The following is a 12,834-nucleotide window of genomic DNA, read 5'->3' as shown; positions in this document are numbered from 1 at the left end:
TTTTTTGGTCTTCCCCACGGGTCTTTTCCAGGGTCTTCTATTTTCCATATTTTTTTTTCTCCCCCTATCTTCTTCTCTACCTCGGTCACGTTGATCCTCCCCTTCATCTGTTCTCCTCCATTCCTCTCTTCTCTCCTTTTCGATCCACTCATAAGCTTACATTTCACACCCTTATCCTCTCTCTAGCCCTCCAGCCCTCACTTTCCCTCTTTTCACAACCGACCATTTCCCCCCTACTCGCTCAACCACCAGCCCTCCCGTTCCATCTCCATTCCCCCCGGCCTCTTATTCCCCCCCCCCCCTCTGTCTCTCACCCATTCCCCAGCCCCCGTTTCCAGCAGCCTCTGCACTCAGCCCCGGACCTCGTTCCCTCACCATCCTCGGTTCCTTCCCTGTCGCTCGTTCTCTCCCCGGCTTCAGGGGTGTTCTGTGCCTTTCCCCCCCTTCCCCCTTTTCCACTGCCTCCCCAGCCCTGTGCTCATCACCTTCATGGACCCATCCTTCTCCTCTTAAATCTCTACACAGCACCCCCCCCCCCCAATCCCTTTCCACTGCCCCTCGCCCCGTCTTCAGTCCTCTTGGTCATTCACACCACCTCTCCACCCCTCTCCCACCTCCGTCTCACAGCCTCCACTCATACTCTCCCCCAGGCCACCCAAAACATCCCCACTCGTCCCTACCAAACCGCCGGGTCCCCATTGTCCACCCCGAGCCCCCTCCTCGTCTACGACCTCCGCTCCCCGATACCCAAGACCCTCCTCTCCAGTACAATTCATGAGCACCTGTTCTTCCCGTTTGCCACCTCAGGCCCCCGGTGCTCCCCTGCTGTACCCCCCCACCCCATGTCCCGTTATTCCCTCGCTCTCTCACCATCATCCCCCCCCCCCCTGCACCGTCCACTCTCTTCCCTCTGCCCTGACCGATCTGGCACCTCTAGGGAGCTTGGGCTGCGTCTTCCCGCCTGGGCGGACCCCTCCCTCCCGCAGCCCCTATGGTTGAAGCACCCAATCTGTACTACCTACGGGGGGTCCCCACGTGGGTCAGGCCTCAGAGGGGAGGCCTCTAAAAGCTGCTGCTCAAAGGTGAAGTGTTCTCACCCGGCGGGGTCACGGGAGGGAGGAGGCACCGGCAGCCTAAGCTCGGGGGCATAGCCATCTCTGTAACGGATTTTGGGCAGGACTGGAACAGATGTGGAGGGCAGCGGTGGGGAAACGTGCTGAGAAATCAGATCGAGTGCACGGGGGGGGGGGGGGGGGGGAAGGGAGAGCAGGTGTCGGCTCGCACGAGAGAACATTTTAAAGGCGCATTTACCCGACGGCAGCTGGGCAGCTCGGGTTGGCCATTTTGGTTTTGCGTTTGACACCATCTAGCATGAAGCCACCTGGATGCCGAGTCAGTCCGTTTCTGTGCACGGAAATAAAGGTTAACAGCATGTACTCCGTGCAGGTTACCCCCGTGCCTTCTGTTAAGGGCATTAACTGCCGCTCCGTGCAGGTTACCCCCATGCCTTCTGTTAAGGGTAGTAATTGCCGCTCCGTGCAGGTTACCCCCATGTTTCTGTTAAGGGTAGTAACTGCCGCTCCGTGCAGGTTACCCCCATGCCTTCTGTTAAGGGTAGTAACTGCCACTCCATGCAGGTTACCCCCATGCCTTCTGTTAAGGGTAGTAACTGCTGCTCCATGCAGGTTACCCCATGCCTTCTGTTAAGGGTAGTAACTGCCGCTCCGTGCAGGTTACCCCCATGCTTTCTGTTAAGGGTAGTAACTGCTGCTCCGTGCAGGTTACCCCCATGCCTTCTGTTAAGGGTAGTAACTGCCACTCCATGCAGGTTACCCCCATGCCTTCTGTTAAGGGTAGTAACTGCTGCTCCATGCAGGTTACCCCATGCCTTCTGTTAAGGGTAGTAACTGCTGCTCCATGCAGGTTACCCCCATGCCTTCTGTTAAGGGTAGTAACTGCTGCTCCATGCAGGTTACCCCCATGCTGTCTGTTAAGGGTAGTAACTGCTGCTCCGTGCAGGTTACCCCCATGCCTTCTGTTAAGGGTAGTAACTGCCGCTCCGTGCAGGTTACCCCCATGCCTTCTGTTAAGGGTAGTAACTGCTGCTCCATGCAGGTTACCCCCATGATTCTGTTAAGGGTAGTAACTGCCGCTCCGTGCAGGTTACCCCCATGCCTTCTGTTAAGGGTAGTAACTGCTGCTCCGTGCAGGTTACCCCCATGCATTCTGTTAAGGGTAGTAACTGCCCAGCATAGCTCTCTGCTTCAACGGCAGGGGAGAAAAAAAGAAAACTGATACTTCACGCATATCCAGCATAGCTCCCTGCTTCAACGGCAGGGGAGAAGAAAAACAACCAATAAGGGCTGTATAACATAGTCTGGGTAAAACAAACAAGCATGGGTGTAGCTTGCTTATTGGCAGGGGAGAAGCTTGCTTATTGGCAGGGGAGAAGAAAAACAACCGATAAGGGCTGTACAACATAGTCTGGGTAAAACAAATAAGCATGGGTGCAGCTTGCTTATTGCGGCGGCTACTACCCCTAACTAATCAAGCTAGATATTTCACTTGGATGCAGCTCCATCACTGCTCTCTACATTAAAGGTGGGGGTGGAAGGGAAATAGAACCAAGAGCTAAGAGAAACAGATAAGTATGAGAGAAAAAATGTGTGAAGCTTGCTGGGCAGACTGGATGGGCCATTTGGTCTTCTTCTGCCGTCATTTCTATGTTTCTATGTTACCCCCATGCCTTCTGTTAAGGGCAGTAACTGCCGCTCCCTGCAGGTTACCCCATGCAGAAATGTTACACCACCCCTTTCTTCAATCCCTGCACCCTTTTGAGACAAACACTGTGGATCCCTAAAGGCTTGAGGTTGGAAGATGAAGAATGGAGGAGGTGTAACATTTCTGCTTGGGGGTACAGCGTGTTTGTGAGGCAAGGCAGGTGAATGTATCCAGGCGTGGGGTCAGGCAAGATTAGGGGTCCACCCATGACTGGGAGATGCTGAAGATGAGAAGCAGGGCTGAAGCTGAAGACAAGGACAGGCCAGAGGCTGGAACAAGACTCGGAGCAGGACTCTGAAGACTTGCAACCAGATTCTGGTCTGAAGGCAGAAGACATCGGACTCAGACGCAACGGACGAAGACACTGGACGTTAGAACAGGCTGAAGAAACAGAAACAGGGAGGCCAATATTTAGTAGGCCCTGTAGTGGACACATTACTATCCTTAACAGAAAGCATGGGGGTAACCTGCACGGAGCAGCAGTTACAAACCTTAACAGAAGGCATGGGGGTAACCTGCACGGAGCAGCAGTTACAAACCTTAACAGAAAGCATGGGGGTAACCTGCACGGAGCAGCAGTTACAAACCTTAACAGAAAGCATGGGGGTAACCTGCATGGAGCGGCAGTTACTGCCCTTAACAGAAAACATGGGGGTAACCTGCACAGAGCAGCAGTTACTACCCTTAACAGAAAGCATGGGGGTAACCTGCATGGAGTGGCAGTTACTATCCTTAACAGAAAGCATGGGGGTAACCTGCATGGAGCGGCAGTTACTATCCTTAACAGACAGCTTGGGGGTAACCTGCATGGAGCAGCAGTTACTACCCTTAACAGAAAGCATGGGGGTAACCTGCATGGAGCGACGGTTATTATCCTTAAAAGACAGCATGGGAGACTGCATGGAGGGGCAGTTACTATCCTTAATATAAGGCATGGGGGTACCCTGCACGGTAGGGTAGTTACTACCCTTAACATAAGGTCTGGAGGTAACCTGCATGAAGGGGTAGTTACTATCCTTTACATATGGCATGGGGATAACCTGCACGGAGAGTAGTTACTATCCTTTACATAAGGCATGGGTGTATCCTGCACTAGGGATGTGCATTTGATTTTGCCGAATTAGGAAATTCGTACTATATTTCCAAATTTATCATGGATTGGCAGAAATGAAAAACAAATGCATTTTCCCCGAATTTTCAGGAAAAATCGTTTTTCGTATTAGTGCACACTAAAGGGAGTTACTGCACGCTATATAGCTCGTAGTGCGCAGTAACACCGATTAGTGCTCGCTGTTTCGTGCCGTAACAGTCTGATGCAGACCGTACTGTGCACTAATAGGGGTAGATTTTAAAAATTTGCGCGATCGCGTACTTTTGTTCGCGCACCAGGCGCGAACAAAAGTACGCTGGATTTTATAAGATACGCGCGTATCTTTTAAAATCCGGGGTTGGCGCACGCAAGGGGGTGCACATTTGTGCCACCTGCGCGCACCGAGCCCAGCGCGCGCTGCCTGTTCCCTCCGAGGCTCCAAGGCCGCTCCGATTTCGGAGCGGCCTTGGAGGGAACTTTCCTTCGCCCTCCCCCCACCTTCCCCTCCCTTCCCCTACCTAACCCACCCCCCCAGCCCTATCTAAATCCCCCCTTACCTTTGTTGGCAGATTTACGCCTGCTAAAAGCAGATGTAAATCTGCGTGCGCCAGCGGGCTGCTGGCGCGCCATCACCCGACCTGGGGGCTGCTCCAGAGGCCTCGACCACGCCCCCGGGCTGGCGCCACGCCCCCGAAACGCCCCCGAAACGCCACATCACGCCTCCGAAACGCCGCGTCATTTCAGGAATGCCCCCGACACGCCCCCTCCCCGCCCCTTTTACGAAGCCCCGGGACTTGCGCGCGCCGGCGGCCTATGCAAAATAGGCGCGCCGGCGCAGGGCATTTAAAATCCGCCCCATAGTGATTAGTGTGCAGTCTGCTCGGGAACTATACTGCGCGCTAACTTTGTGGTAGTGCCCCCTAAGACTGCGATAGAGCGCAATAACCACTGTTAGTGCGCACTAAGAGAAAATGATACTAATTTGACACTTTTTGGTCAATTTAGGAATGAATATGTATTTCTATTGGCTGTCTTCTTGTTATTTATTCATGTTACCAAGGTTCCCACTGAGGTGGTGTTTTTTTATATGGGGGATGGGAAATGGGAATGGGTGGTAGCTTGACAAAAAGTAATCTCATCAGTCATGTGACTAGAACTTGTTTGTTTATTATTTTTCTTACCAGACAATGGCACATGAAATGCTAGTGCATGTTTTGAATTTGCCAATCCCTGTGCATTTTAGAAAGGGGGTCCTGGAATTATATATGCATTATGCACACACTTCTAATTTTCCAATCCTGCTTCCTTTTATATGAGATGTATATGGTAATTGGTAAGTGTATTTTTTAATTGGCCAATACATTTATTTTCCCTCCTACTTTTACTCACTAGCTAAGCTATATAATAAGGGGTTCTCTGCTTGTGAGTTGTTTTTGTTTGGTGGTTTGAGGAGAAACATCAGCTCTTTATTCAATATACTAGATCAATTATATCATATATGTACTGCGCACTACTGCGATCGCTGGTAGTGCGCACTATCTCGTCGGTAGTGCGCGTTAAGGCCCATTAGTGCGCACTGCGGAAAAATGTTTCTTAAAGGTTTAAAAGTAACAATTGAGAAAGTGTCCGTTGGCTAGAGGTATGCTCTGCATCCCCATTGGCTGTCTCCACCTTGGAGACAGCCAATGGGAAAGTAGAACCATAAGTGTAACTGTTTTCGGTTAGTGCGCACTAACAGCGAGTTAGCGCGCACTAACCCGCGCATGCTCAGTGGGGTCCCCCGCAGCCATTTTGCTACTTCACCATGCAGTAAGCAACAGAGGAGCCAGACACAGACGTGACAGCACGCACTTAAGACTGGAGCATTGTGCATTGATATGCTCTCTAAATTACCACTGTAAGTATAATAATTATAATTAAGTACAGGTATTATTTATTTATTTATTTATTTATTTATTTATTTAACACTTTTCTATACCGACCTTCATGGTTGAAGACCATATCAGATCGGTTTACATCGAATTGGGGAAATGAACCAGAGAGTGTAACCAAAAACAATAGATTGAACAGGAAGAACAAAGTTACATTCAACAAGGAGAGTAAACTTGGAAGCATAGACTGCTGGAAAGAAAGGCTTAATAACATAGTAAATAAATAGTATAAACAAATGTTGAGTCAGGTTATAAGTTGTTGTTTTTTTTTAGTTTTTCTATATATTAATGTTTTGAAGCTCAGGTTGCAAGTTTCTTTATTAAATGTTTTGTTTCACTAAAGTAGCATAAATAAATATGAATAAATATTAATTGAAGACAAGTACTTTATTTAATTTTGTGTAAAGTTTCTTTAGTGAAAAAAAAAAAGTTTAACACAGGAACTGCAAACTTGGGCACAGTTTTCTCACCAATTTTCTCTGCATGGCCCATCTGAGCTTCTGAACAGACAGCTGTCCTTCAGAGATGGGGGACTGCCTGGCCCTTCATCCCCCTCCCCTCCCCCATATACCAGCCAGTGAATGGTGTGGGGGGGGGGGGGGGGAGAGGGATGTGAAGGGTGAGACAGCCCCCTGCATTCGAGCTTCTGAACAGACAGCTGTCCTTCAGAGACCGGAGAGCTGCCTGGCCCTTCACTCCTCCTCCCCCCCCCCCCCCCCATATACCAGTGATTGAATGGTGTGGGTGTGGGGGGAGGGATGTGAAGGGTGAGACAGCCCCCTGCATTCAGGTCTGAGCTTCTGAACAGACAGCTGTCCTTCAGAGATGGGAGAGCTGCCTGGCCCTTCACTCCCCCTCCCCTCCTCCATATATCAGCCAGTGAATGGTGTGGGTGTGGGAGGGAGGGACTTGATGAGTGAGACAGCCCCCTGCATTCGAGCTTCTGAACACAGCTGTCCTAAAGCACATACTTTTTTTTTTTCATCTTCTTTTTTATTTTTTCATTGTAGATGGAACGTGACAGGGAGTCCGATTCCCCCCTCCCCCACCGTCCTCCTCCAAGGTGGCAGCTGACAGGTCCAGGAAGCCCCGCTTCAGTCAGCCTGATGTGGACCTCCTGGCCCGGCCCATCCTCCTGTATGAGGGGAGCCTTTACAACCGCTCAGGCTGCAGACCTAACCTGTAAAGGGAGTCTGCAGCCTGGGCCTCTCTCCAGGAGGAGTTCTGCCGGTGAGCCTCTTACCCTCGTGGGATCGAAGATCTCAAAAAGAAAAGTGAGAGATAATAATGTGCATATTATTAATTATTATTTATATTTGAAAATTGAATAGAGTACGAGTAGTAGCATAGAGTGAGTTATATAAAGTTATAAGTACAGTAATAATTTAAAATAAATATATTTTAGAAGAACAGAAATAGTAGTAGTGTACCACCCTTACCCTATACTAGTATACTATACTACTTAGTAACTAGACTACAAAAGAAAGAAAGTTATCTGGGGTATTAATATTTATATTAATCGTTTTGAAATTGTGGTATTTGGATTTTGAATGCCACATTGAAAGATAACTAAGTATAAAATAGTATTTTTTTATTACTAACTTTTCTATGTTGCATAAGAAAAAACTAGTAGGTGAAGGCAAAACTTGGGCATGTTGTAATTATTAATCAATGTTATTCTTTTTCCTTTATACCTCTAATTCTCAGGTCGCCATTTGAGACTTCACGAGGGTAGGTGGCTCGGGGAGATCTGCAGAACCCTGTCCCGTCCCTTGCCTGGTAGGTTGTTTACAGAATACTACACAAGTACACAAATATTATTCAATTAATTGTAATGGAATTTGTGTTTAATAATGTTTGTTTATTATAACAGTGAATGAATGCTTGTGTCTGATCTCATTCCTGTTTTTAAAATTTTAACTGTTATTTTAGATCACAGGAGTGAAGAGGCTCGAATGGTGGTTTCATGAGCCAACCGAGAACCAGGTTAAGGTCCCAAAAAGGGGCCGGAGGACGTAATGGTGGCTTGATATGGAGCAAGCCCTTCAAAAAGCGTGTTACGAGGGGTTGTACTGATATAGGGACATTCCCGATACATTTATGGAAGGCGGCACCCGCACTGACATGCATTCTGATGGAAGATGTCTTTAGACCTGACTGATAGATGCCAGAGATAGTCCAAAAACTTCGGGATTGGACAGGAAAAGGGGTCAAGGGACTGACAAGTGCACCATGATGTGAACCTTTTCCATTTATAAGAGTAAGATTTTCTCGTGGAAGGCTTCCTTGAAGCAATCAAGACATGGGGACTGGATCTGAAAGGTTAAGTGACTGAAGGATTAACCTTTCAACATCCATGCCGTCAGGGACAAGGCCTGAAGATTGGGATGGTGTAGGCACCCGTTGTTTTGAGTGATCAGAAGCGGGTCCTTTCCCAAGGGAATGTGCCTGCAGATGGAGAGATCCTGGAGTATGGGAAACCACACGTGGCTTGGCCAGTGAGGTGCTATCAGGATCATGGTTCCCTTGTCCTGACGTAACTTCACGAGAGTCTTTGAGAGAAGAGGAAGTGGAGGGAATGCATAAAACAGACCGGTTGCCCATGAGAGGGAGAATGCGTCTCTGGGCTGAGAGTGTTCGCTGCGAATGAGGGAGCAGTAATTGTGCACTTTGTGGTTCTGAGAGGACGCAAAGAGGTCAGTCTGAGGATATCCCCATTGTTGGAAGATGGAGTTCGCTACTGAGGGGTTGAGAGACCACTCGTGTGGTTGAAAGACACGACTCAGCTTGTCTGCCAGCACATTGTCCACTCCCGGTAAGTAGGTGGCCCTGAGGTACATCGAATGGGAGAGAGCTTCCGCCCAAATCTGCGCAGCTTCCTGACACAGAAGGAAGGAGCCTGTACCTCCCTGCTTGTTGATGTATCACATGGCCACCTGGTTGTCCGTCTGAATTAGGATGACCTGATTTGACAGGTGATCCTGAAAAGCCCTGGGAGCGTATCTTATTGCTCGAAGCTCTAAGAAATTTATTTGATGTTTGGCTTCCTCTGGAGACCAAGAGCCTTGTGTCTGCAGATCGGCTACGTGGGCTCCCCACCCGAGGTTGGAAGCGTCAGTGGTGAGAATGACTTGAGGATTCAAAACCTGAGGCAGGGAGTCGGAGAAGTCCTGTATCTGCTTAAAGATGACCCTGTTATATTGGGTCATATAAAGCTGACAGGCAGCAATTCGGGAGATGAGCATGGCCCCTTGGAAAACTCGTCGACCAATGTTATCTAGAAACTTTTGTTCCTTACAAGGAGGGGTAGACGAGTGGGGTTTTGTCCTTTTTGCCCTCTTTTGTGTAGACTCTACCACAACCGAGTGGTGATCAAACTGTGATTTTTGAAAGCCTGGGGCTGATTGAACTAAATAAGTAGTGTCAGCCTTTCTGTGTACTGGAGCAATTGATCCAGGATTTTCCCAGTTCTTTTTGAGGAGATCGAGAAGGACCTGATGAATGGGAATAGAGGTAATCACCTTGGGGGCATCCAGGAACTGGGGCAACTCCAACATCTGGTGCCTATGATCCTGTTCCTTTTGTAATTGAAAAGGAACCAATTCAGCCATTTCCTTCACAAAATTTATAAATGAGAGGTCCTCTGGAGGAGAACGCTTTCTACTCTCAGTGGGTGAAGGTGGTGAAGGTAAGTCATCGGTGTCTGATGAGGTATCATCACCCCAAGTATCATAAGGATCAGCAGACTTCCCTCTAGGAATAGAGGGGGTTGGATACCTGAGGGTCCTGGTCTAGGCTCCAAAGGAATCGTAGGAATTACCGGAGGCACCGACAATGACATTGAAGGCACCGGTGCAGGCATCGAGGGCATTGATGGATGACTCGGTGGCACCGAAGGACGTATTGGCACCGACGGATGAATTGGTGGCAAGGGACGTATTGGCATCAATGGCTGAGGCAAAACTCCCGATCGAGGGATGCGGAACGGTGTTTCTCATACCAATGACGCTGTCAGCGGGGAGGCATCGGAGCCATCGGAGACCCGGGATCCATCAGTGGAAAGGCGGCCATCAGCGCCTACATCCTGGATAGCAGCGGTGCCAGCGGTGCCGGAATCGGGTCGATGATGGATTCCACAGTCGGTGCCGGTGTCAGTGCTGGAGGAACCTGAAGACGTTGCATCGCCTTGTCGATGGCCTCCTGAACCAGCCGGTCCAGTTCTTCTCGGAGACCTGGAGCAAGCAGCCCCAGCTCTGGAACAGAAGAGGGAAGCAGAGGCATAGCCGGAGTCGCGGCTCCCGATCCCCGATCGGGTGAGGGTTGCCTCGAAGAACCGGTCACAGGAATGGTCAGTGCCTTTCCTGGATGGGGCTTCTTCGATAGCAGCTTGGACGATGGGAAGGTCAATGATTTCACTCCCTCAATGATCCGAGTCTTACGGTGTCGATGGCGATGTTTCTCCCTGCGATCCCCTCGATCCTGAGGGGGAGTAGAGGGTGTCGATGGCCGTGAAGTCGTCGATGCCGGTCGGTCATCAGTCATTGGTCGATGCTGGCACGAAGGCGACGGTGCCGGTTCCGAGGATGTCGATGCAATGGACGGAGTCGGGGTTTGAGCACAGAAGAGGAGTTCCATCTTCTCCATTCTGGCCTTGCGACCTTTTGGTGTCATTAGGGCACATTTGGTGCAAGTCAGGACATCATGCTCACGGCCTAGACACATTACATAGACTTTATGGGGTCTGTGATAGACATGGTGCAAGTACAGTCCAGGCACTGACGGAACCCCGACGCCATGGCCATTGAAAAAAATTGAGCCGCGGTACGGTCGACAGCCAGTAGGCCTCGAGGGCCAAACTTGACGGTAATTGACGGAAAAACAGGTAAAAACTTACCGGAGTACCGTGGTCGGAGAAAAGTTAGAGGAGGGACCCCTGTTCGGCAGTTTAACTTTTAATAATTCCATGAGGAAAATTCCTGTCAGGAATCTCTTCAGAGCTCCTTTACCGCGAGGCTACTGCTGCGCGGGAAAAAAGAAGACTGAAGGGGGACCCCTGCTGGCTGCAGGATTAGTGCCTACTGGGCATGCCCAGCATGGCACTAATCCTGCAGCCAGCAGGGGTCCCCCTTCAGTCTTCTTTTTTCCCGCGCAGCAGTATGGCACTGAAAACTTCCCGCGCAGCAGTATGGCACCGCGCAGCAGTATGGCACCGCGCAGCAGTATGGCACCGCGCAGCAGTATGGCACTGGAAACTTTGACAGAAGTTTTCCGTGATTGGGTTCCATCCTGATGATGTCACCCATATGTGAGGACTACCATCCTGCTTGTCCTGTGAGAAAATAAAAAAGAAGATGAAATAAAAGTATGTGCTTTAGGAAAGCTGTCTGTTCAGAAGCTCACACCTTAATGCAGGGAGGGAGCTGTCTCACCCTTCACCATCCTCCCCCCTCACCCACACACCATTCACTGGCTTGGACATGGGGGAGGTGAGGCATGAGGGATGAGGGATCAAGCAGTTCCCGTGTCTCTGAAGGACAGCTGTTTGTTCAGAAGCCAGTCTCACACTAATGCAGGGAGGGAGCTGTCTCACCCTTCACCATCCTCCCCCCCCCCCCACACACACACCCACCATTCACTGGCTGGGACATGGGGGAAGGGCCAGGCAGTCCCCCTCCCCCCATCTCTGAAGGACAGCTGTCTGTTCAGAAGCTCAAATGCAAAGGGCTGTCTCACCCATCAAGTCCCTCCCCCCACACCCACACACTATTCACTGGCTGGTATATGGGGGAGGGGAGGGGGGTGAAGGGCCAGGCAGTCCCCCATCTCTGAAGGACAGCTGTGTCTTCAGAAGCTCAGACCTGAATGCAGGGGGCTGTCTCACCCTTCACATCCCTCCCCCCCCCCCCCCCCACCCACACCATTCACTGGCTGATATATGGGAGAGAGAAGGGGAGGGGGGGTGAAGGGCCAGGCAGTCCCCCATCTCTGAAGGACAGCTGTCTATTCAAAAGCTCGAATGCAGAGGACTGTCTCACTCATCACGTCCCTCCCCCACACCCCCACATACCATTCAGTGAGGAAGGGGTGAAGGGCCAGGTAGGTATATGGGAGGGGGGGAGGGGAGGGGAATGATGGGCCATGCAGAGAAAACTGGTGAGAAAACTTTGGCCAGTTTCCAGTTTCTGTGTAAACAATTTTTTTTTCACTAGAGTAGCATAAAATAAAATGAAGTACTTTGTGTATTAAACTTTTTTTCCCTCTAATGTAACTTTACATAAAATGAAATAAAGTACTTGTCTTCATTTAATATTTATGCTACTTTAGTGAAACAAAACATTTAATGCAGAAACTTGCAACCTGAGCTTCAAAACATGAATATACTATAGAAAAACTAAAAAAAAAGCTTATAATACTAGTACTTACAGTGGTTAAAGCTATGCATGCAGAATGCACTGTCCTCCTTCAAGCTCTCAACTAGTGCGTGCTGCCTGCTTGCAGCACGCACTAGTTGAGAGCTTGAAGGAGGACAGTGCATTCTGCACTCTCTGCTCTCTCTGCTCTCTCTGCTGTAAAAGTTACTGCGCGGTGAAGTAGCAAAATGGCTGCGGGGAACGCCACTGAGCATGCGTGGGATAGTGCGCACTAGCTCACCGTTAGTGCGCACTAACCCACCGTTAGTGCGCACTAACCGAGAGCAGTTACAGTTATGGTTCTACTTTCCCATTGGCTGTCTCCAAGGTGGAGACAGCCAGTGGGGATGCAGAACCATACCTCTAGCTAATGAACACTTTCTGAATTGTTACTTTTAAACCTTTAAGTAACAATTTTCAGTAGTGCGCACTAACGGGCCTTACTGTGCACTACCGACGAGGTAGTGTGCACTACTGCAATCGCAATAGTGCGCAGTGTCGCGAGGGAGTGCGCACTAACTCGTCGGTAGTGTGCAGTAAGGCCTGTAGTGCGCACTAACATGCTTTGTGAAAAATTGCCGAAAAATTGCTGAAAAAATATGAAATTTCCCGCGAAACCAGA

The sequence above is a fragment of the Rhinatrema bivittatum genome, chromosome 2 (genome assembly GCF_901001135.1).
Source record: "Rhinatrema bivittatum chromosome 2, aRhiBiv1.1, whole genome shotgun sequence".
NCBI lineage: Eukaryota > Metazoa > Chordata > Amphibia > Gymnophiona > Rhinatrematidae > Rhinatrema > Rhinatrema bivittatum.
The sequence above is the reverse complement of the archived record's forward strand: the minus strand, read 5'-3'. Positions refer to the sequence as shown.